Genomic DNA, 24,704 nt, shown 5'->3' with positions numbered 1-24,704 from the left:
AATGTCTGAATCCGTAAGAGTACGTGGGGGTGGAGATTTCTGAACACCACGTTGCAAAGCATCCCAGATATGCTCAATAATGTTCATGTCTGGGGAGTTTGGTGGCCAGCGGAAGCGTTTAAATTCAGAAGAGTGTTCCCGGTGCCACTCTGTAGCAATTCTGGACGTGTGGGATGTCGCATTGTCCTGTTGGAATTGTCCAAGTCCGTCGGAATGCAGAATGGACATGAATGGATGCAGGTGGTCAAACAGAATGATTACGTACGTGTCACCTGTCAGAGTCGCAACTGACGTATCAGGGGTCCCATGTCACTCCAATTCCACACGTCCCACACCATTACAGAATCTCCACCAGCTTGTGCAGTCCCCTGCTGACATGCAGGGCGCATGGATTCATGAGGTTGTGTCCATACCCGTACACGTCCATCACCTCGATACAATTTGGAATGACACTCGTCCGACCCGGCAACATGTTTCCAGTCATCAATGTCGGTGTTGACGGGCTCTGGCAAGGGGTAAAGCTTCACGTCGTGCAGTCATCAAGGTTACAGGAGTGGGCCTTCAGCTTCGAAAGCCCATATCGATGATGTTTCGTTGAATGGTTCGCACGCTGACACTTGATGGTCCAGCACTGGAGCAATTTGCGGAAAGGTTGCACTTCTGTCACGTTGAACGATTCTCCTCAGTCGTCGTCAGTCCCGTTCTTGCAGGATCTTTTTCCGACTGCATTGATATCGGAGATTTGATGTTTTACTGTATTCCTGATCTTCACGGTAGTCTTGTGTAGTGGTCGTGCGGGAAAAACTCCATCGCTACCTCAGAGATGCTGTGTCCCAACTCTCGTGCGCCGACTATAACACCACGATCAGACTCACTTAAATCTTGATAACCTGCCGTTGTAGCAGTAGTAACCGATCTAACAACTGCGCCTAACACTTCTTGTCTTAATACAGGCGTTGCCGATTGCAGCGCCTTATTATGAGTTTACAATCTCTGTATTTGAATACGCACGCCCATACCAGTTTCGTTGGCGCTTCAGTGTATGAGAGATAAATGACACAAAATAATTACATACCTTTCACCACAAAGGTTCCCTCGTATCAGTAATTTATTTTCGATTTTAGCCGAGTTACTTTAAATGGCTGAAATGAAAGTGGGAATCGACCTGATACTAGTAAGGAAGACAGGATTCAAGCCTGCTATACGAAAATAAGCATCCCACTCCACCCGTATCTTTTTTTTCCAGCTTTTGCACCCATTTGTTTACCTTCGGCTTGTGAAACGGACGAATGCCAGACTGCTGAATCGGGTGCTCGGGATTCCTCCATGGCTCCTACGCACACCGCGATGTCGCCGCAGATTTCTCCGTAGCGACACCACCTCGACACAAAGGACACTCGAGGTCGGCAAGGAGGACACGGTCGCGGACTGAAGCAGACACAATGGGCGTGCAGGCCATCGGAATTGTAAATCCGCAGTGCCTGACCGCGAATAGAGTGGGTGCAGCCGACACCTGCGGCGGCGCGCCCAGCGCATGGAATGCGCACGCGTGCGCAGCCGCCGTCTAACGGTGGGCGCAACTCTCACCGGCTTACTGCACGAGCTCTCGGTACATTCCGTGAATCTGCTCGAAAGTGAGAGCGTCAAGTATCTCGCTGTGGGTTTTGAGTGTTCAGCTGGACAATACGCTGTCTAAAACACCGATTCACAAGCAGGAGTTCTTAGTAGTCAACCCTTTACGTAAAACATCCGTCACAAGGCGTGGTTCACACTGTGATACACGTTCCAATGAAGACCGCGCGACCTCACGCTTTCGGTGCGGTGCACGGTTTCCCACTGGGATGAAGCGATATGCGATGCGACAAGACAGCACGAATCACGTTTCAATTTCGGTTGCAATAATGAGCCCTTCTGAAGAGGACATCATTGCAGCTTATCAGTGCTTAAAGCGCTATAAATGTCAAACTTTGAGCTTTCTAGTGAGGACTTTCAACACGAAAAATTCCCCGAGTTCTACGGAATGAATCCAGACAGTTTCCACTTTTTTCAGGAACCAGTGTCAGCTACTCTGAGGAAGCAGCACACACATTTTCGACGTGCTACTTCTCCTGTCATTGCGATATAAGGTAAGATGATGAAATTGTTTGATGATGTTAAAAATGCCCCCATGAAAAAAATGCCGCCTTGAAAAGTTTATTTTTTGTTAAGACTGCTTAGTAAAGTACTTAACTCAGGTGCTAGATATATACTGCCGGAAAAAATTAATACACCTGGAAAGACGACGTCGATTTTGATCAGATGGCGGCATGTCCCACCAGGGGGATAGTACATATACACTACGGCCATTAAAATTGCTACACCACGAAGATAACGTGCTACAGACGCAAAAAGTAACCGACAGGAAGAAGATGCTGTGATATGCAAATGATTAGCTTTTCAGAGCATTCACACAACGTTGGCGCCGGTGGCGACACCTACAACGTGCTGACATGAGGAAAGTTTGCAACCGATTTCTCATACACAAGCAGCAATTGACACGCGTTGCCTGGTGAAACGTTGTTGTTGTGATGCCTCGTGTAAGAAGGAGAAATTCGTACCATCACGTTTCCGACTTTGATAAAGGTCGGATTGTAGCCTATCGCGGTTGCGGTGTATCGTATCGCGACATTGCTGCTCGCGTTGGTCGAGATCCAATGACTGTTAGCAGAATATGGAATCGGTCGGTTCAGGAGGGTAATACGGAACGCCGTGCTGGATCCCAACGGCCTCGGATCCCAACGGCCTCATATCACTAGCAGTCGAGATGACAGGCATCTTATCCGCGTGGCTGTAACCGATCGTGCAGCCACGTCCCGATCCCTGAGTCAACAGATGGGGACGTTTGCAAGACAACAACCATCTGCACGAACAGTTCGACGACATTTGTAGCAGCATGGACTATCAGTTCGGAGACCATGGCTGCGGTTACCCTTGACGCTGCATCACAGACAGGAGCGCCTGCGATGGTGTACTCAACGACGAACCTGGGTGCACAAATGGCAAAACGTCATTTTTTCTGATGAATGCAGGTTCTGTTTACAGCATCATGATGGTCGCATACGTGTTTGGCGACATCGTGGTGAATGCTCATTGGAAGCGTGTATCCGTCATCGCCATACTAGCGTATCATCCGGCGCGATGTTATGGGGTGCCATTGGCTACACATCTCGGTCACCTCTTGGTCTCATTGACGGCACTTTGAACAGTGGACGTTACATTTCAGACGTGTTACCATCCGTGGCTCTACCCCTCATTCGATCCCTGCGAAACCCTACATTTCAGCAGGATAATGCACGACCACATGTTGCAGGTCCTGTACGGGCCTTTCTGGATACAGAAAACGTTCGACTGCTGCCCTGGCCAGCACATTCTCCAGATCTCTCACCAATTGAAAACGTCTGGTCAATGGTGGCCGAGCAAGTGGCTCGTCACAATACGCCAGTCACTACTCTTGATGAGCTGTGGTATCGTGTTGAAGCTACATGGGCAGCTGTACCTGTACACGCCAACCAGAGGTGGTTGTTCTGGGTACTGATTTCTCAGGATCTATGCACCCAAATTGCGTGAAAATGTAATCACATGTTAGTTGTAGTATAACATATTTGTCCAATGAATACCCGTTTATCATCTGCATTTCTTCTCGGTGCGCAATTTTAATGGCCACTAGTGTACTAATAATGGATTCAACGTCGCCCGCCAACAGGTAGCGTAGTGGCATAGCGACCAGTGCGCAGTCTGTGTCTACCCCTTAACGGCGAATGCTCACAGCCCGAAGGCTCTATGTAGTGCAAACGTGTGAAGCAAGCAGGCAACTATGCCACGGAGACGCATTCTTGCTTCCTACGGCCAACCGAGCAAATTTGGAAAGGGGTCAAATTGTGGTCTTCCGAGTGGCGGGATGGCCCTTTCGGAGAACTGCCACAAGTTGGACGTGCTGCGTCATTTGTGCAACGACGCTGCTATCAGTGGTCACGTGAACATTCTGATACCCGTAGACGAGGTTCTGGACATCCACGCAGCACAGACGCCCACCAGGATCGTCGTCTTCTACGGAGATCAGTGGCAGACCGTACAGCTACCACACCACACATAAGAGGGCTTGTGAGCTCGGCAGTTTCAACACGAACTGTTGCGAACAGTTAGCAGTGGGGTACGGGCTCGCTCACCTCTTGCCCGTCTTCCACTAACGGCACAGCACCGTAGCGCACTGCTGGACTTGTGGCGTCAGAAGATCACTTGGAAGATGAAACGACTTGCCATGGTCTTCAGAGATGAAGACCATATCTGTCTGTCTGCACGCAACTGACGGTCTGTTGCGCGTACGACATCGACCTGGTGAGTGCTACCTCGTAGAGTGCATTCGTCCAATTCAGACTGGCCCCATCCCAGGCGTTATCTTCCGGAGTGCGATAAGCAACAACTCTCGTTCACCTTTGGAGGATACGCTAACCAGCGCTCGGTACTTTAAGAACCTTGTTAGATCCGTTCTTTTGCGGCAACAGGGAGGTGATATGTTGTTCCAACACGCTAATGCTCGCCCACACGCTTCCCGTGAAACCCCAAGTCCCCTGTAGAACGTCCAGAAACTTCTCTGTCCAGCACGATCTCCGGACTTGCATCCAGTCCAGATGAGATGAGATGAGAAGTGACTCGTGCGATTCATCAGTCAAGAGCTCTTACAGAACTACGTGAACAGGTCGAGCAGGCGTGAAATAACATATCACGGGACAGAATTCGCAATCTGTGCTATCGACTACATGCCAGAGTCACAGCGGTTGCACTACCGCCCGTGGACTCTACATCACGTACTAGTATGGGGGTCTCAGAATTGGTCGCTACTGGTATCCCAGAACCGCTTGTGCTACTGATCTATAACTAAATATTTTATGTACTCCTTATGCAGCGTTGCCACAATAAATCTTCGGTGAAATGGAAACCTCTAAAATGTGTACTTTTTTTTTCTCGGTTACAAATCAATAAACCTAGGATAATATTTCTGCAACTGTTCTGTTATGCAAAGTAGTATACGATTCAACTGGAGGACCAGAAGAAACGTTGCAGAATTTGATGCGAGATCAGTCACCACCAATGGTAGGTGAACATTGCGTACGGGCAGACAGTGTATTTGAAGAAACGGAAGAGGCTCATGATGATAAAAATCCCGACATGTCCTTCTCGGCTTCATCCAGCTGCTCATTCAGAAGTGACAAGAATTTAGCTTTCACATTACTTTCACACTTGTCACAAAGTTTCCTGAAATCAGGGAGCACAGGCTGAAAAAAAAATCCAGTCAGCAATATCAGCTGAAGAATCCCAGTGTATTTCCATTTCAGTCCTTTTTTTCTGGCTTCGGCTTGTACCGGCAGCATACGAAAAAAGAGAAACAGTAGGCAGCTCCGCACTCCCATAGCCAGGCGGCCATTGCATCGCCTACATCACGTAACCGCCAACCTCGTTGTGGAGGACCTTCAATACGTACCGTGCATTTACTCGAGAAAGTAAAGAGGTACCGTTCTCCTTCCACCGTTAAAAACAATTTTGATATTTTCGCTGTATTTCGTAGACAGCAAAACCGATCAAACGTAAATTGGCCAGGGACTACATTCTTCACTGCAAAATTTTCAAAGTGTGCCTGGTGATTTACTTATTTGTGATGATCACAATAACTGTGAGCAATAACAAAATGAAAACCAGTTAATTACCAAGCTGCGGTGTCACGCTGTAAGACGTGGAAAGATCAACTTTTTTTCTGAGCACTTTCCTCAAAATTTAGTGGGAAAGTCTGCACAGCAGAGAACACGCGCAAATATCGAAACAGTGGTTTTTAATTCTTTGTGCAAAAAAGTGAAACTCTGTTGAGACTAAGTACAGAGATGGCTGTAGCTTTGCCTCATCTATATAAAGCAGTTTACTTAAGGCACATCGGATGGCACGAAATTTCCCTCGCCATGTATTGCAAAGTTGAGTGGAGAGACTAGCACACCATGTGTAACGTCCCCTTAGAAAAATTATGAAAGACTGTGCTAGTAAACTTCTACGTTATTTGATACAAAGACAGCTGAGTAAAACTGAACGTACTCATACAGTTCTCTCTACTTATTCTGATCATCACTAAAATGTCACACAATATTTTTTAGCGCAACGCAATCTAACTTTCAGTAATCCCTACAAAAGAATGGCCCTGACTAACAATAACCTATACCTTTCATGAATCATTTACCTCACAAAAATCTTCGTTACTCGAACTACTGCAATACAGCGAGCGCCAATACTACCAGGTAAATAAAAGATTCTAATTACTGAAGGCACTAACTACGGATAGGCATAGTTAGCAAATGAAAGATTTTGACAGAGAACAAACAATGTTTTTACCTTAATAGTATTCAAAAGTCATCATATATATATATATATATATAACATTGCTAATTGCATGTTGTTGTTGTTGTGGTCTTCAGTCCAGAGACTGGTTTAATGCAGCTCTCTCCATGCTACTCTATCTTGTGCAACCTTCTTCATCTTCCAGTACGTACTGCAACTTACATCATTCTGAATCTGCATAGTGTATTCATATCTTGGTCTCCCTCTACGACTTTTACCCTCCGCGCTGCCCTCCAATACTAAATTGGTGATCCCTTGATGCCTCAGAGCATGTCCTACCAACCGGTTCCTACTTTTTGTCAAGTTGTGCCACAAACTCCTCTTCTCCCCAATTCTATTCAATACTTCCTCATTAGTTATGTGATATACCCATCTAATCTTCAGAATTCTTCTGTAGCACCACATTTCGGAAGCTTCTATTCTCTTCTTGTCCAAACTATTTATCGTCATGTTTCACTTCCATACATGGCTACACTCCATACAAATATTTTCAGGAACGACTTCCTGACACTTAAATCTATACTCGATATTAACAAATTACTCTTCTTCAGAAACGCTTTCCTTGCCATCGCCAATTTCCTTTTTCTGGCGGGAACAAGTCCAGATCGTCCGCTTATAGTAACCCCTCAAAATTCTGGCATCTCTCTCTCCGCATCCACCACTGCTGGCGGCTCACCTCCAACTGCACAACGCTACGCGCTGTTCACATCCAACTGCCCAACAATACACAAGCGAATATTCCACCAATGAGTCCAACCAGCCACAGACTGCACACAGCGCAGTCAGTGATTTTCATACAGAGCGCTACGTGGCGTTACCAACATAAAAACCTAAACAGCCTACTTACACGTGTTGCGCCGAGCGATGCGACAGAGAAACGTGTCGGTGACGTGTCGCCTTCGCCCGAGTGGGAACCAGTCAGGCTGTTTTACAGCGTTTTATGACTCCGGCGATGCAGGTTGGTCCTTGCGCTGTATCGGGAGTAGCGTTGCATATGGTATCGCATCGCCTCAGCGTGAACCACGTCTAAGATTAGCAGCAGAACGCAGAACGTTCTATTGAACTAGCGTATAATATTGTACTGTGGCCGGCCGCGGTGGTCTAGCGGTTCTAGGCGCTCAGTCCGGAACCGCGCGACTGCTACGGTCGCAGGTTCGAATCCTGCCTCGGGCATGGATGTGTGTGATGTCCTTAGGTTAGTTAGGTTTAATTAGTTCTAAGTTCTAGGGGACTGATGACCACAGATGTTTAGTCCCATAGTGCTCAGAGCCATTTGAACCACTGTACTGTGCAACATTCCAAAATTTCGCCATAATCACTGCAACCGTCATCAAAAATTAAACTACCTCTGATTTGATACATCAACAAACATCTGTCCCTGTCCACTTTTTATTTTGCCTATCGATCTTTCTTGTTGGTTGTTGTTGCGTAAACGTCAACGCTGACTTTGGTGTTCTGCTCTTTTACGTACTTATTACATGCTATCTCCATTTGATCCTGTACTTCATCATTTCTTCCTTTAAAATTGACGTGTCTAATTCTTTCCTGTTATCTTGATACCTCTTCCAGTCAAGTCATGAGTAACCAGTTACCGCTCTCAGCTATCTCATGTTTGCGCTTTATATCCTTTTGATCTGTCGTTCTCTTCGTGTCCAAAGCTCACATCCGTAAAAGGACGACGGTACTGCCATTACATGCATTCTGTGTGTTCCAGAAGGTTACATCCGATTTCACAAGACTACTTCTTTTACGTGATGAAGGTAGAAACTTGCAATAAATTTTAACTTACGCGTCGAAACTAAATGTTTACTTTGCTGCCTGGTGTGAGTTTTCGGTTCGTATGGTTGCCGGTAGGAGTCTCCGCCTCATGCTCGTCCGTCAATCAACATGCATCTAACTGATGTCACGACAACACGCCATGAAAGGACGTTCGCGCTCTCTACTTCGACGGATGCAATTCAGTTATAACTGTGCGGTACTGCACGTCTTACAGCTCAAAGCATTCGAGGATGACATCAGCAGTTTCAGAACTCTGTTTATGTAAGGCGAATTCCACAGGTCTTGGTCACGTGCTCGTTCAAGACGTTGCTCTAATCAATAGTCCACAGGAGTCTAATAGTCGGGGCAACCGGGAGTTAGCCACACGTGTGTATATCTGGCGTGTTTTTTGCGGCGACGTTTGTGTTTGAAGCCATACATGATTCAGTTGTACAAGCCACGTGTGACGGTGATAATTTTCAATGCGGAGATATGTGTGAATTCATTGCGGACGGCGAGATAGAAGATATTTCTTTTCACGTTTAACATTAAGTGATGGAGGTACATTTTCATTTAAATGGAAAACTGAATCGCTACAACTTTACAATTTTGGGCTTACAGCAGTGACGTACCATACCGGGTACGAGAGAGACTCTCCAAAGCTACACCGTGCCCCGAGAAAAAATTTACGGCTAGATTTTTTTCTTTTTTTTTTTTGCGAAATACGCTTACTAAATCACGTGGCTGGATATGATAGAGATCTGACTTTTCCCACAGTTGCAGGAGTAGCCCGAAAATTTCTGTTTTTAAGGGGATGGAGTATCACCGCATTAGTACCTCCATGTAAGAGCATTCCTTAACAATGAAAGGTCTCAACGATAGATCAGCCTTAAGGGATCTAATGGGTCTGCACGTTCCATGGTTTTTCAGTAAATCTAGACATGCTCACAAACAAATGGTTCAAATGGCTCTGAGCACTATGGGACTTAACTTCTGAGGTCATCAGTCCCCTAGGCTGAGAACTACTAAAACCTAGCTAACCTAAGGACATCACACACATCCATGCCCGAGGCAGGATTCTAACCTGCGGCCGTAGCAGCAGCGCGGTTCCGGATTGAAGCGCCTAGAACCGCTCGGTCACAGCGGCCGGCAGACAATGAGTTTTGGAATAACCATGAAGGTAATTGGTTTTTGAAAAAACTGATTTCTGAATAAGAAAGGCGTCTAGCTCACATAGTATATGCCGAAAAAACTCATTCCGTCCATTTTTGCAGAAGGCGAGTTTTGAAAAAACGGTCCTCAATTGTAAAAGGTCCTCCAAGGTTGTATGCTCGTGTACGTAAAAGATATACCCTTATAAAACGGAATGAAATGACGTCTCATTGGTCTCATAGACAAATTACGCTATTCTAAAACTCTATTTTGTAACTCTAGTTTGTACCCCCCCCCCCCCCCCCCCCCCCAGGAATATATTTTATCACAATTGTCTTCCGAAATATCCACCCGTCTGAGCGATTCCGTATAATTCATGCCATAAAGCCTTCGCCACATACTCCCAGAATCACTCAAATTTCAGCTTCTCCCGACTAGTTAACCTTGTTTGATCCCACTTCAGCCTAGTAGCGTCTCCAATCCAACTACATCAAATCATCGTCGCAGACACAACCATATCCCTGCCTGTTCCCCAGTCCTACGAATAGAACCTGTGATTTTCTCCTTTTCCCAATCCACCCCCTCTCCCTCCCCGAATGTTCTTCTTCGACGCCTATTTTCGTTTTCCCATTTTTGAGCCCATTCCATTCGCCTGTCTATCAAACCTTCAGTCAGCATCATCCAGATTACCTACTGAGGCACCAGCAACATCACTAAGCCCCAGAACGACGCAACAACTCTCATGTTTGGAAATGAGCTCGATCGAACCACGCATTGGTAATTCGTTTTAAGTAGTATAGTCTACATGTTCTTCTCTTTTAAAAAAAATGGTTCAAATGGCTCTGAGCACTATGGGACTCAACTGCTGAGGTCATTAGTCCCCTAGAACTTAGAACTAGTTAAACCTAACTAACCTAAGGACAACACAAACATCCATGCCCGAGGCAGGATTCGAACCTGCGACCGTAGCGGTCTTGCGGTTCCAGACTGCAGCGCCTTTAACCGCACGGCCACTTCGGCCGGCTCTTCTCTTTTAATAGTTGCTTTTAATGACATCATAATTGTAATACCTTGTGCGATAGAAGAGCTTCCAGCTCGCCCACACGTGGTGGCAGACACTGACGTCAGAGCCAATCATCATACCCCGGAGACAAACATGCTGTGCAAATTTTATCATTTCGTTTCCATCAAAGTATAAATACACACGTAGTTACGTTAGCTATTCAAATTACAGTTAGAGAGGGTCGTAACGCTCTGAAAACGTAATTGTTTCTGTGTTTGAAATTATTTTTTAGCATTATACGGCTGCAGTTTCTACCTGGTGTTCAGAAAAGCGTGCAATACATTCAAATAGCTTCACACAGCATTTCGTTAACCACTCTCGTGATCTCTTTAATGTCAAACGTCGCTCGAGACTAAACGGGAGTATTGATCTCCGCACAACATAGCTAGCAGGAATTTGAATGTACGGGCAATTCGAGGCACTTAACTGAATTGTGTTACGCTTCGGTCACAGCTTTCACCGGGCTGAAGGTTGTGTAAACAGCATACCTGCAAAGGTAACGCGTCTGCGCTCTTCCAGCAATGTTTATAATTCATTCCGTATGCAGTTTTTCTATTGTGAATTGTGCCTTTAACGGAGAGTGCTTCGTGTTAACGACTCGTCAATTATTCTTCACACTGTGACTTTTAACGAGCGACTGCTAATGATTATCTTCTTTAAATGGTAGATAATTTCGCTTAATGTACATGAATTCATATTTTCAGTAATTCTTATTACGAAAGGGATGAGTGCTAATGACTGCGTCCCCCTTGCTCGGTGACGTGGCTAAAGAGATAGAAACACGTTTACGATTTTAACTGCTAGCGTTTAATTTACTGCTTATCACTGTTGCATGCTTCACAAAACTCCTCCAGTGTAACTCCTGTGTTTCTCTTACAATTATATGTTACTTAGTAACACGGTGAAATTTGGTTTCTTGTTCTTTTAACAATGTTTTTCAGCTATAGTCATTTTTAACTTTTCAATGAAATGATCACACTTAGCTGCTTACAGGCTTTGAGATACGTCAACGGGGACAGATGAAAATGTGTGCCCCGACCGGGACTCGAACCCGGGATCTCCTGCTTACATGGCAGACGCTCTATCCATCTGAGCCACCGAGGACACAGAGGATAGCGCGACTGCAGGGATTTATCTCTGGCACGCCTCCCGCGAAACCCACATTCTCAACGTATTGTTCTGCACTACATTCGTAGTGCCCCCGCCCATTACCATACCATCTTAGTGTATATATATATAGTTAAGGCTCACCGGCCACTTGACCATCTTCTTATTCATCTGTGCGAATCCACAAACAGTGCCCGAACTCTTACGGGAATCGGCAACGCGCCGCGAGTAATGAGTATAATGGGCGGGGGCACTACGAATGTAGTGCGGGCCAATACGTTGAGAATGTGGGTTTCGCGGGAAGCGTGCCAGAGATAAATCCCTGCAGTTGCACTATCCTCTGTGTTCTCGGTGGCTCAGATGGATGCCGGCACGGTAGCTCAGCGTGTTCGGTCAGAGGGTTAGTTGCCCTCTGTAATAAAAAAAAAACAAACTGAGTGAATGGATCAATAACGAACTTCAAAGGGCGTCTGGGGACGTCCGCCACGAACAATTGCAACGAACTATAACGAACAAAATGAGGTTAAAAAAAAAAAGGGATAGAGCGTCTGCCATGTAAGCAGGAGATCCCGAGTTCGAGTCCCGGTCGGGGCACACATTTTCATCTGTCCCCGTTGACGTATCTCAAAGCCTGGAAGCAGCTAAGGGCATTCATTTCATTGTAATTTCATTCTAACGAGCTGCATGGTCACCGATGGTATCTGTTCTTTCGGACATGTCCGAAAGAACAGACACCACCTTAGTGTATATATTTTTAACTTTAGTTTCTGGGACTTCCGGTACATTTTTATTGAGTTTGGTAACTGAATTTTGTTAAGTCATACATGGCATTATGTCTTAATGGTACACACGTGTTATTCATTTTGTTTTATAGCTGCCCTGAATATAATCCCAATCAGATAGTTCCTGAACGTCCTGGAGAACTTACACCTTAAATTCGGACCGATCATTTAACACATATAAGGCATTTGATTGTTATCATGTTACCATCAGTTGTGTTGATGTCTATCTGCATATCTCCGGCCATGGAGATTTACACCTAATTATTCACAGGAACTAACATCGTCCTAAAGAGAACGACACTATTAAATGCAGAAGCCCAGATTCACAGTATTAGCTCCACTGAATTTGCAAATCTCAGCTCCACATCTTTTCCCATTTGGCTGTTGAAGCAACAACACATGAAGTCTTCTTAATGCTGTCAATGTGGAGAGGCTTGTGGGGAGGAATGCTCTCTACTCTCTGCAAAAGATTTTCAGTCGCTGTCCAACAGGGTCTGTGTATGCATTTTCCAGTTTTTCAGTTGATCTTAATTAATGATCCCTAATATTTATCGATGAATGCTGGATTCTTTCCAAAAATAGCCTCCAACTAGATAGTTTGCACCACATACTGATTTCTTGTGCCAGTGAATTTTTACCCCTTTCTCCTAGTCTCGAATTTATCTTCGTCAGTTCCCTCTATGTTCTGGTTGCTGAATGATGAGACTAACAATAGTAGCAATGTACACCAGTAACAGCCTTCTAGAAAGCATGGCCTTATTTCATCTCTACAAAATATACAGTTACAGAAGCAACGTGCAATTGGAATCTCAGAACGTGAGAATTGTTAGAGCAACCGATTTGTAATTCTGCTTTCTTGGTGTGACCGTCATCTGTCCATGACGACGAGTAATACCCAACCATACTTAGAACAGTCATGGTACGAAGCACAGCTTCTTTGAAAAGAAACTCCCGAAGAAGTGCTTCACTTCCGGAGAATGCAGTTGTGCCATTTACGTTCTGTCTGACCTGTTTCCTAACTTCTTGCAGAAGCTTTCCATAGATGGTCGCATACAAACAGCTAGGGCGAGGATTTCGAGAAATCTGTCTGTCACCGAAACTCACACTACGTTTGTCGTCTTGTTCCTAAGATCAAACGCTGTTTGAATCTCCATTCGCGAAGATAACGCAAGAGTCGTTCTGGCTCTTGCACGGGACATTGCCAGCGTTTATATATCTTCCGGTCAATATTCTCCGATTTATGCACGGTATTTTTCAAAATACTCGCTCTTTAACACTTTTCCATCTGCAAAATATTCTTTACATGTACACAAATATTTATAAGCATGATTTTCTTTGTTATTTCCGCATTCTCTCTCATCGTTGCGTAAATAAGAGCGCGGCAAACCGTTTAGGTGTTAATATGGAGGAAAAAAACTACATAGGCTACTAAAGTACTTTGTGAATTCATATTGAACGTGATAAGCATACAGAGAGAATTCAGTCGTGGTTGCAATAAAGATGGACTTAGTAGTTCTTCTTCTCCTTCTACTACTACTACTACTACTACACTTGCGAAGCGTTTCGCCTGTATTGAAAGGCATCTTCAGACAATCAAACTATGGGTAAATAATCGTCTCATGAACTTTGGAGTCAAACGCTTAAAATTACATCTAGGAAAGAATGGGCCAAGTGCATGTACGACGCCCATACTTTCCTGGTTGTAATTTTATGCGTTTGACTCCTCATGTCATGAGACGATTGTTTACCCATAGTTCGATTGTCTGAAGATACTTTTCAATACAGGCGAAACGCGTCGAAAATGAAGAACTAAAAAATAAATCCATCTTTACTGCGACTACGACTGAATTATCTCTACAGTCATTACTACCGTACATACCAAACAATTACGAATCAGTCAGAAGCGCCACGAACAGGCGCGAATTAGCTGAAAGGCTTCGATAGAATTGTTAAATTGCATATGAGGTCGTTCCTCAATATCCCACTACATATGAAGGGTGCATGACCGCCAGCTTTCTCGATTCGGTAGCAGTTTCGCAAGCAGACATCGCAAGCGGAAATACTAGTACGTAGACGCCCGAAAAGAGGAGGAAGAATGGATCGCCAGCGAAAGAGAAAGACTACATTTTGCATACAATGACCGAGTATTACCCGCCGGCTGCCGTTTCATTTTCTTCGCCATATCGCAATCCCGGTTTCACTTTTGAGGTTAGAGGGAGCGAATCTAAGGAAGGGGCGTATAACCGTCTCTTGTCTGCGTGGTGTTGCGGTCTCATTGTCTCGAGAGTTTTAAAATTACAGTTAGAAAGCCTTCCACTACGGAAAATCGGATGTCTTAATATCTTGTGCGCTTCAAATGGTTGTCAGAATTGTCTTCCAGGTGTCAAAAAGTAGTAATTGCAGTAAGTGTTACTCTGGAAGAGCAGAAACGAGTTCTATATTTCTTTCATGCAGAGAATCGATTTAGTAAAGAATACCTAGACTGAATTCGTGAATGAGCTCTTTAAACTATGGACACGTTGAAAAAATGTTTTAAGGTTAGATTATATCGTGCAAGGCGAGGAAACGAGTTACATGTATCATCAGATTGGGCACCAATACCATTAATTAAATTCTAAATCGCTCCGCAGACCGTTAGTGAACCGTACATCAGATGGGAGTAAAATTCGAATATGGTCTTTTTAAGGAAGTCCGAAGAAATTTCGTCTCACGCGGAGAAAAGCAAATCAGGTTGTCATAAATCACGCTTCCTTCAAACATAGACGAGTCTTTCATCGATTCGACACAGCTTTGTTCTCTCTCAGTAAACTGACGCTGAAATGAGAGAAATTCGGTTAATACAAAGGGTGTACCGATAATCCTCATTCTGAAGTTCAATTCGAGAATGGAAATAGGAAAGAGGGAAAGTGCCACGCATGGTATGGTGGCTTGGCGAAGTTTAGAGGTTCTGAGGATATCGTAGAAATCTTTTTTTGCGAGCGGGTGTTGAAGCACGGAAAGACACGACATGGCCAGTTGCGGATAAGGAGTAGTGTTTCTGCAGCACCAGCAGGTACATAATTGTACATTTTTTTACAAGTATCTCTTTAATGTGTTTATAGAGACGTGATGTAATACATAGGAAACTTGGAATTGTTTCCAGAGAATAGAAAAACTAAGAATAAACGGGCTGATGTCCGTACAGAATTTGCCGACAGCGATGGCTTCTTCTTGTTAATGTTACACCATAAGATTGTTTCAGTTCCGCTCAGAGCTGATGCGAGGCAGACATTTATGCTCTGGTAAAGTACAAAGGTCGAAAATTTATCATTTTCACCTTCTTCTTTAATTCTGGTCTGAAAGAACTGAAATCGCTTTTCGTAAGCCAAGAAAGTAACTGATATTTGCTGAGTACCCGAGTGTCATATTTGCGTAATTTGTGGGAACGTAGGTTAGGCAGAGCCAATGGCGGAGATGGTTTTTTTTTTTAATAGCTGAAATGTCATTGAGTGCAGTGGAAAAGTAGTCCTCGAGGCCTTTCATTTATTTTTGTTAAGACTTTCGACGCTGTTAGAGCCAGCCGAAGTGGCAGTGCGGTTCTAGGCGCTACAGTCTGGAGCCGAACGACCGCTACGGTCGCAGGTTCGAATCCTGCCTCGGGCATGGATGTGTGTGATGTCCTTAGGTTAGTTAGGTTTAATTAGTTCTAAGTTCTAGGTGACTGATGACCTCAGAAGTTAAGTCGCATAGTGCTCAGAGCCATTTTGAACGCTGTTAGAGCTTAGGTCGTCGAGCATTTAGAATGCATCGTAATAGAACTGATTTACCAGTAAAATATCTGGTATTGTATACCGTTGACCAACAAAAATAAAAAACAAATACTTATTGTCTTCAAAAGGAAGAAAAGTTCGGTTTTCTCGCGCGAGCATGTGTGTGTGTGTGTCAGTGAGTATGTGTGTGTGTGTGTGTGTGTCAGTGAGTATGTGTGTGTGTGTGTGTGTGTGTGTGTGTGTTTTGCACTCCCGCAAGGAAATAAGTATCGTATTTAACTTTCTACTATAGTCTTATGCGCAGCTAAGCTGTCTTATGCCAAGACAGCAATTTTTTTTAAGGAGTTCGATCGTGTTGCTAGTATCCCTCGAGTTGTGTGACCGAAGAAATATAAAAAGAACAATTTTTGGTTTGCAGCCGATTGTAAGATGTGGTGGTATATAATAAAATATAATTTTTTTGTTTGGTGTAGGATAATATTACGTAAAATTGTGATTTCCTATTTCTGTTGTGGTACTTGATTTAAAGAGAAATGGTCATCATTAGCATTCGGTTCTGATTTTGGCTTACATGAGTCTGTTAAGCAAATTCAATATCGCCACAACTATTTATGTAGATCTTGGATTTTCCGCGTAAGTAACAATTTTTGAAACACAGGGCGCGACTCACCGCCTTCTACTGTTAGGTTTGCGTGAGTGGCTGCTACTATTAATAAAAATCTGCGTATATCACGCGGAATGTTGTAACAAAAATTAGTTATCAGGGGCCCTGATGGCAACTGGTTATGTACCGAGTTTGAAACGACGATTTATACCTCAGATATTTCTGTTTCAATGAAAAGTAATATACTGTTTTTTTATTTTTCATTAGCAAGGCAAAGCTAAGCTAAGGAGATTGTCGTCATCTGCCATTAAGCGGCCAATCGAAAATTTACCGGACTCAATGCAACGAAAATATTAATGATTGAATTTTTAATTTAATTTTACTGGCTTTAGAATACTGAATGAGAAAAACAGAGAACTCTCATGCATTTACATTTGCATTTAATAAGAACAATTGTTTTGCCGGCGTAATGGCCGACCTATGCTGCAACAGAAATGGTGATCCCCTCCGGAGCACACGAACTGTATCCAGCGTACATTGACGCCTACCATCCGTGCCAGAATCGAAGACAAGAGAGTGAGTCATATGATACAATGTCTCTGGTTTTTTTTCATTGACCACCACCGATAAAATAAAGAAGGTTCGATATCATTATCTTTAGTTCTCTAGATTTTTCGTCCAATGTTAATATTCGTTGCACAAAACACATCGCACATTAACGCTTCTAGGGTCACATGACGAATTATTCATCAGAATACAAAAACTCCATTTGTTTTTTTAATAAATATATTTGGCGTTCGCCACAATGAGGACGTTGATTTTTGCAGAAGCCACACTGGACCAAAAAGCATCGCAAAATAATTTGTTATACTACATTGTAGATGTACAATGTGACAGTCAGATGTAAACGAGACAAAAAAGCAAATATACTGTTTATTATTTCAAAAGTAATCGCCATAACCGTTAATACATTTATCCCACTGTGAGACAAGATGGTCAACGCTCTCATGGATAAATGTTTTCGGTTGCCTACAGAAGCGTGATTGTACCCCGGCGTGATCTTGGTCGTCTGAAACAAATCGACAGCCACGAATGTCTTTCTTCAGCACTCCAAAAACATGCAAATCGCAATGGGAGAGATCGGGACTGTATGGAAGATGTATAAGGGCTTTCCAGCGAAACTTCTGCAGCGTTCTCGAAACAACTTTGCAACATGACGGCGGGCCCGCGTGTTGCCAAGATTGTTTCGCTCGGAAGCCCTTACACATCCTCCATACAGTCTCAATCCCTCCCCATGCGATTTCTATATTTTTGGAGCCCTGAAGAAAGACATTCGCGGCCGTCGATTTAAGGGCGAAGAGGTGTAAGCCTGAACGCAATCATCTTTCCGCGAACATTTTTCCTTGAAGGCATTGACCGTTTTGATAGTGGGATAAATGTGTTAACAGCTATAGCGATTAACTTTAAACAGTTCACTTATTTTTTCCATCTGTCTCGTTTTCTTTTGATTTTCCTTTATATTATACTGATATATCTAACAATCAGCATATTTATGACATTAAAGTCGACTAAAAATCTTTACATAATGTATGATGGTTCGTCTGCTGTCCTATTGTATTTAAGCTTTAAAATGTTGTCAGTGTGTTCAGTTACATAAAAAAGACAGGATTTAATCTCCCGTAAAAGAAGAGGTTATTAGAGATGGGGCACTATCTCCGATCGGACAATGATACGGCAGTAACTCGACCGTATCCTTTTCAAAGAAACCATTCTAACATTTGCCTTAAGCGATAAAGGTTACTCTCAAACAGGACTACCAGAACTCCGACCGTTTGGAATGTCTGTCCCATGTGTAAACAAGACGCCAGTGAATAATTGGTAAGCTTTTTGAAAGGGAAAGCCCCTACTGCTTGATGACATGCGTTGAGGGCAATTAAAATGTTTTTTCTGTGCTTCTGTCGTCCTCCTCTGAGATTTAAATCTGATGCGTTTAGAGAGAGGATACAGTTAGCTTAATGTGAGAATAACCAGGGGAGGGGTGGAGAGAACATGAGAAACAAGAAGCGCATTCTTGCGGCGTAGAAACACAACAGTTAGACGGCTGTTTGTCTTTTCACTCTCCCACAAACTCGCACTTTGGGGAAAGCGAGTGGGAGAAAATTTGAGCAGCGGCAGCGCGGAGCAGATTACGAGAGTCCCGCCAATTTACTGGGCTGCTGCAGGAGCGCCTTCCGCGAAGCAAACGCGTCTCACCACGTGGTTAGCTTGCTTTCGCTTGCTTTCCCTTTCACACTTGTGGTCAGCTTTGCTCTCGTCTTCCCGTTTCCTGTCTTCCTGGACGGAACTCACTGCGTGCATGAATACCAACACAAATACTGAGACACATACAAACACCACGACATTATTTCGAGGATAACAACTCGAAATAAGCACACCAGACCAAAAACGTTAGGTCACTCTAAGAGACACTACGCAAATGTCGTGTAATACTGCCTCAGACGTCGAGATGAGCGCAATAATTCCAATTCCAGAGAAAGCAGATGCTGACAGGCGTGAATATACCGGAGTATCAGTTTGAAAAATCATAGTTGGAAAATACTGATACGAATTATTAATAGAGTAACGCAAAATCTCCTAGAAGCAGGTCTTGGGGAAGTTCAGTTTGGGCTCCGGAGAAATGTTGGAACACTCGATGGCAATACTGACCCTGCGACTTATCTCAGAAGACAGGTTACAGAAAGGCGAATCTACATTTATGCAGTCCTAGAATTAGAGAAATTTTTTGACATTGTTGATTGAAATAAATGAAGTTCTAAAGGTAACAAGGATAAAATACAGGCAGCCAAAGGTTGTATACAACTTGTATACAAGCCAGATGGCACCAAAGAGTCGAGGGGCATGAAAAGATACCAGTGGTTGAGATGGGAGTGAGACAGGGCTGTAGTACATGCCCGATGTTACTCAATCTGTACATTAAGCAAGCAGTGATGAAGTCGAAGAAAAATTTGGAGAAGGAATTAAAGTTCAAGGAGAAAATAATAAAAACTATGGGGTTTGTTGGTGACATTATAATTCTGTCAGACAGCAAAGGACTTGAATGTGCAGTTGAAAGCAATGGACAATGTCTTGAAAGCAGGATATAAGATGAAGATAATCAGAAGCAAGACAAGAGTAATGGAACGTAGCCGAATTAATGAGAGTGTACTGCATAGGACTAGGAAGAAAAGAAATGTGTGTCATAATTTGACTAGAAGAAGGGTTTGGTTGGTAGGACACACTCTGAGACACCACGGAAACATCTACTTAGGATTGGAGGGGAGAAATGGGAGGGGGGGGGGGTTACAATGGCGAATGGAGACAGGAGACACCCACAGTAATCAGGTTCAAATCGCTGTGTGTTGTAGTGGTTACGGAGAAGTTTGCACAGGAAGAGTAGCCTGGACTAGTGCATCAAACCAGTCTTCAGACTGAAGACGACAACAACAACGACGTCGACGACGACGACGACAAGGATGACGACGACGCCCCCGACCTTGATTTTCTTTTTTTATCATCGGTCTTCTGACTAGTTTGATGCTGCCCGCCGCAAATTCCTCTCCTGAGCCAACCCCGTCATCTCAGAGCAGCACTTGCAAAAAAAATTGTTCAAATGGCTCTGAGCACTGTGGGACTTAACTTTTGAGGTCATCAGTTCCCTAGAACTTGGAACTACTTAAACCCAACTAACCTAAGGACTTTACACACATCCATGCCCGAGGCAGGATTCGAACCTGCGACCGTAGCGTCGCGCGGTTCCAGACTGTAGCGCCTAGAACCGCACGGCTTCTTCACTTTCATAGAGGACACCTATCTCATTAGCAAATATTAACATTAATATCCTTTGACTCCGAATTTTTATCCCACTGTTGAACGTTTCTTTTGTTTCCGTCATTGCTTCCTGGACGTACTGTACGCAGCTCGTGGTCTCGCGGTCGCATTCTCGCTTCCCGAGCACGGGGTCCCGGGTTCGATTCCCGGCGGGGTCAGGGATTTTCACCCGCCTCGAGATGACTGGGTGTTTGTGTTGTCCTCATCACTTCATCATCATTCATGCGAGTGGCGAAATTGGGCTGAGTAAAGGTGGGAGTTTGTACGGGCGCTGATAACCGCGCAGTTGAGCGCCCCACAATCCAAACATCATCATCATCATTATCATCGACGTACTCATAGAATAGTAACACGTAAATATGACGCTGAAAATGGGTTTCTGAAATTTGGTTTTCACTTGGGGAGGGTGTGTCTTAAGTGAACGTTGTGTATCAAAGCCGCCGGGTAATTACACGAGCGTCAAGTGGCGGCTGGCGTGTCGGCGGCCCATTGTGTTCACGGGGGCGGCGCGCCGCTCCTTTCTCCCGCCTCGCCACCCTCACCGCCTCCCCCGCCGTCACGCCACGGAGCGGATGGACTTGTCTACTTGTCTCCGGCGAGATGAGATGCGCGCGCGGAAATTGCGAGAGCAGCGTTGCGCGCCGTAACCCGCCAGGCCGTCCGCTGCAGTAAAGTGCCCAGTGTGGAAGGCAGCCAGGCCGTTCTATAGCGGCGGGAGAAAGGTGGAGCTAAGGCGTGTGCTGGAATGGTGCCATTTAGTAGTATCCATCGTAGCCAGTACTCTACTTTCCGCCACTGACAATAGTAGGTAAAAACGTAAAACAAGATTTAAAAACAGTTATTTTACTGCCACTCACAATTTGTGTTAATGTTGTACGTTGTTTCATTACACAGTGACGTGTTCCAAGCGTGCACTTTGCACAATACCAGACAAATTTGCATACAAATTACAATTTATTTTTCAGAAACGTGAGTAACAATACTACACCTCTCTCCTTTCCAACAAACAAACAAACAAACACACACACACACACACACACACACACAAATGGTTCAAATGGCTCTGAGCAGTATGGGACTCAACTGCTGAGGTCATTAGTCCCCTAGAACTTAGAACTAGTTAAACCTAACTAACCTAAGGACATCACACACATCCATTGCCGAGGAAGGATTCGAACCTGCGACCGTAGCGGTCTTGCGGTTCCAGACTGCAGCGCCTTTAACCGCACAGCCACTTCGGCCGGCCCACACACACACACACACACACACACACACACACACACACACACACACACAGCTCCATCACACCGCGCGTCGCTTCATCGTGCACAGATATCACCCCCACCTTAAATTTCGTGCCGGGAATATAGAGGGTGACAATTAGTGAACTATTTGAAATAAAATCGTCCTGACTTCTCAACAATTTGCGTTAGGGCTTTAAAAGTGCACGGTTGGCCGCAGGGCATGATGGGAATTAGTATGCTTTGGTTTAGTGACGAAGCCCACTTTTGTTTGGATGGTTTCGCCAATAAGCAAAATTGCCGCATTTGAGGGACTGAGAATCCGCATTTCGCGATCGAGAAATCTCTTCACCCTCAACGGGTACCTGTGAGATGTGCAACGTCCAGTCACGAAACAATCGGTGCGATATTCCTTGATGGCACGGCGACTACCGAACGGTACGTGAAGGTTTTGCAAGATGAATTCATCCTCATTATCCAAAGTGACCCTGGTTTCGACAAGCTGTGGTTCATGCAAGACGGAGCCCGACCCCATCGAAGCAGGACAGTGTTTGATGTCCTGGAGGGGCGCTTTGGGGACCGCATTCTAGCTCTGGGGTACCCAGAGGCCACAGGCATGGGCCTCGATTCGCCGCCATATTCTCCGCATCTGAACACATGCGAATCATTTTTGTAGGGCTATATGAAAGAGAAAGTGTATAGCAATTATCCCAGCCCAATACGAATTCCTAACTCCATAGAGATGGTCCTGAAAATGTGGCACTGTGAATTTGAAATAGCTATGAAAATGCTTGTAAGGTTTATAGAGAAGAGCGTGGAGGTGAACAATTCATGAATGAGAGCACTGAAAGTCGAACCAAGGCCCCTCTGACAGCTTTGGGAGAGCCCGTCCTCACAAAACTCTACCATCTGGTGAGCAAGATGTATGAGACAGGCGAAATACCCTCAGACTTCAAGAAGAATATAATAATTCCAATCCCAAAGAAAGCAGGTGTTGACAGATGTGAAAATTACCGAACTATCAGTTTAATAAGTCACAGCTGCAAAATACTAACGCGAATTCTTTACAGACGAATGGAAAAACTGATAGAAGCCGACCTCGGGGAAGATCAGTTTGGATTCCGTAGAAATGTTGGAACACGGCCCGCAGCTCGTGGTCGTGCGGTAGCGTTCTCGCTTCCCACGCCCGGGTTCCCGGGTTCGATTCCCGGCGGGGTCAGGGATTTTCTCTGCCTCGTGATGGCTGGGTGTTGTGTGATGTCCTTACGTTAGTTAGGTTTAAGTAGTTCTAAGTTCTAGGGGACTGATGACCATAGATGTTAAGTCCCATAGTGCTCAGAGCCATTTGAACCATTTTTTGTTGGAACACGTGAGGCAATATTGACCCTACGACTTATCTTAGAAGAAAGATTAAGGAAAGGCAAACCTACGTTTCTAGCATTTGTAGACTTAGAGAAAGCTTTTGACAATTTTGATTGGAATACTCTCTTTCAAATTCTGAAGGTGGCAGGGCTAAAATACAGGGAGCAAAAGGCTATTTACAATTTGTACAGAAAGCAGATGGCAGTTATAAGAGTCGAGGGACATGAAAGGGAAGCAGTGGTTGGGAAGGGAGTGAGACAGGGTTGTAGCCTCTCCCCGATGTTATTCAATCTGTATACTAAGCAAGCAGTAAAGGAAACAAAAGAAAAATTTGGAGTAGGAATTAAAATCCATGGAGAAGAAATAAAAACTATGAGGTTCGCCGATGACATTGTAATTCTGTCAGAGACAGCAAAGGACCTGGAAAAGCAGCTGAACGGAATGGACATGGTCTTGAAAGGAGGATGTAAGATGAACATCAACAAAAGCAAAACGAGAATAATGGAATGTAGTCGAAATAAATTGAGTGATGCTGTGGGAACTAGATTAGGAAATGAGACGCTTAAAGTAGTAAATGAGTATTGCTATTTGGGGAGCAAAATAACTTATGATGGTCGAAGTAGAGAGGATATAAAATGTAGAATGGCAATGGCAAGGAAAGCATTTCTGAATAAGAGAAATTTGTTAACATCGAGTATAGATTTAAATGTCAGGAAGTCGTTTCTGAAAGTATTTGTATGGAGTGTAGCCATGTATGGAAGTGAAACATGGACGATAAATAGTTTAGACAAGAAGAGAATAGAAGCTTTCGACATGTGGTGCTACAGAAGAATGCTGAAGATTAGATGGGTAAATCCCATAACTAATGAGAAGGTATTGAATAGAATTGGAGAGAAGAGAAGTTTGTGGCACAACTTGACTAGAAGAAAGGATCGGTTGGTAGGGCATATTCTGAGGCAAGGTATCACCAGTTTAGTATTGGAGGGCAGCGTGGAGGGTAAAAATCGTAGAGGGAGACCAAGAGATGAATACACGAAACAGATTCAGAAGGATGTAGGTTGCAGTAGGTACTGGAAGATGAAGAACCTTGCACAGGATAGAGTAGCATGGAGAGCTGCATCATACCAGTCTCTGGACTGAAGACCACAACAACAACAGCAACATGTACAGGGTTAGAAATCTGTACGGAGCTAGGAAAATTTAATTTATACTTTTTAGTCTTATTTACAAATAAGTATATTAAAAACTGATTTTTATTTAAATAACTATTTTGTGCTTTTTGGTCTTGTGTGTGTATGTGAATTTTTTCAATCGATTTAAAATATTTTGATGGTATTGCATAGAGATATGGAGTCAGGTATTTTACCTGAGCCAACCAATATATTGCTTCCTACTACGTATATCTCGCAAAAAGACCGTGAAGGTAAAAATTAGAGAGATCCGAGCCCACACAGATATTTACCATCAGCCGTTCTTTCCGCAAACCGTTCGCGAGTGGAACAGGAAATAAGAGGACAAACGGCAGTGTTACACTGAGTATCTTCCGCCACACACCAGACTAGAATGCGAGTTCATATTACACTTTCACTCAGTTCTGTTCTA

The 24,704-nt window shown here is 44.2% G+C and overlaps 1 protein-coding gene and 1 non-coding gene across 5 annotated transcripts in view; both read right to left on the bottom strand.

The window, feature by feature from the left end:
• LOC124615313 overlaps positions 1-24,704 on the bottom strand; it is a 254,126-nt gene that overhangs the window by 164,510 nt on the left and 64,912 nt on the right. The window lies entirely within an intron of this gene.
• On the bottom strand, positions 11,421-11,494 carry Trnat-ugu. The gene has a single exon. It is a non-coding gene; the product is annotated as a tRNA-Thr (tRNA).

This window comes from Schistocerca americana, chromosome 5 (genome assembly GCF_021461395.2).
Source record: "Schistocerca americana isolate TAMUIC-IGC-003095 chromosome 5, iqSchAmer2.1, whole genome shotgun sequence".
Classification (NCBI taxonomy): domain Eukaryota; kingdom Metazoa; phylum Arthropoda; class Insecta; order Orthoptera; family Acrididae; genus Schistocerca; species Schistocerca americana.
Note: the sequence above shows the minus strand (reverse complement) of the source record. Positions and strands in the feature narration are given on the sequence as shown.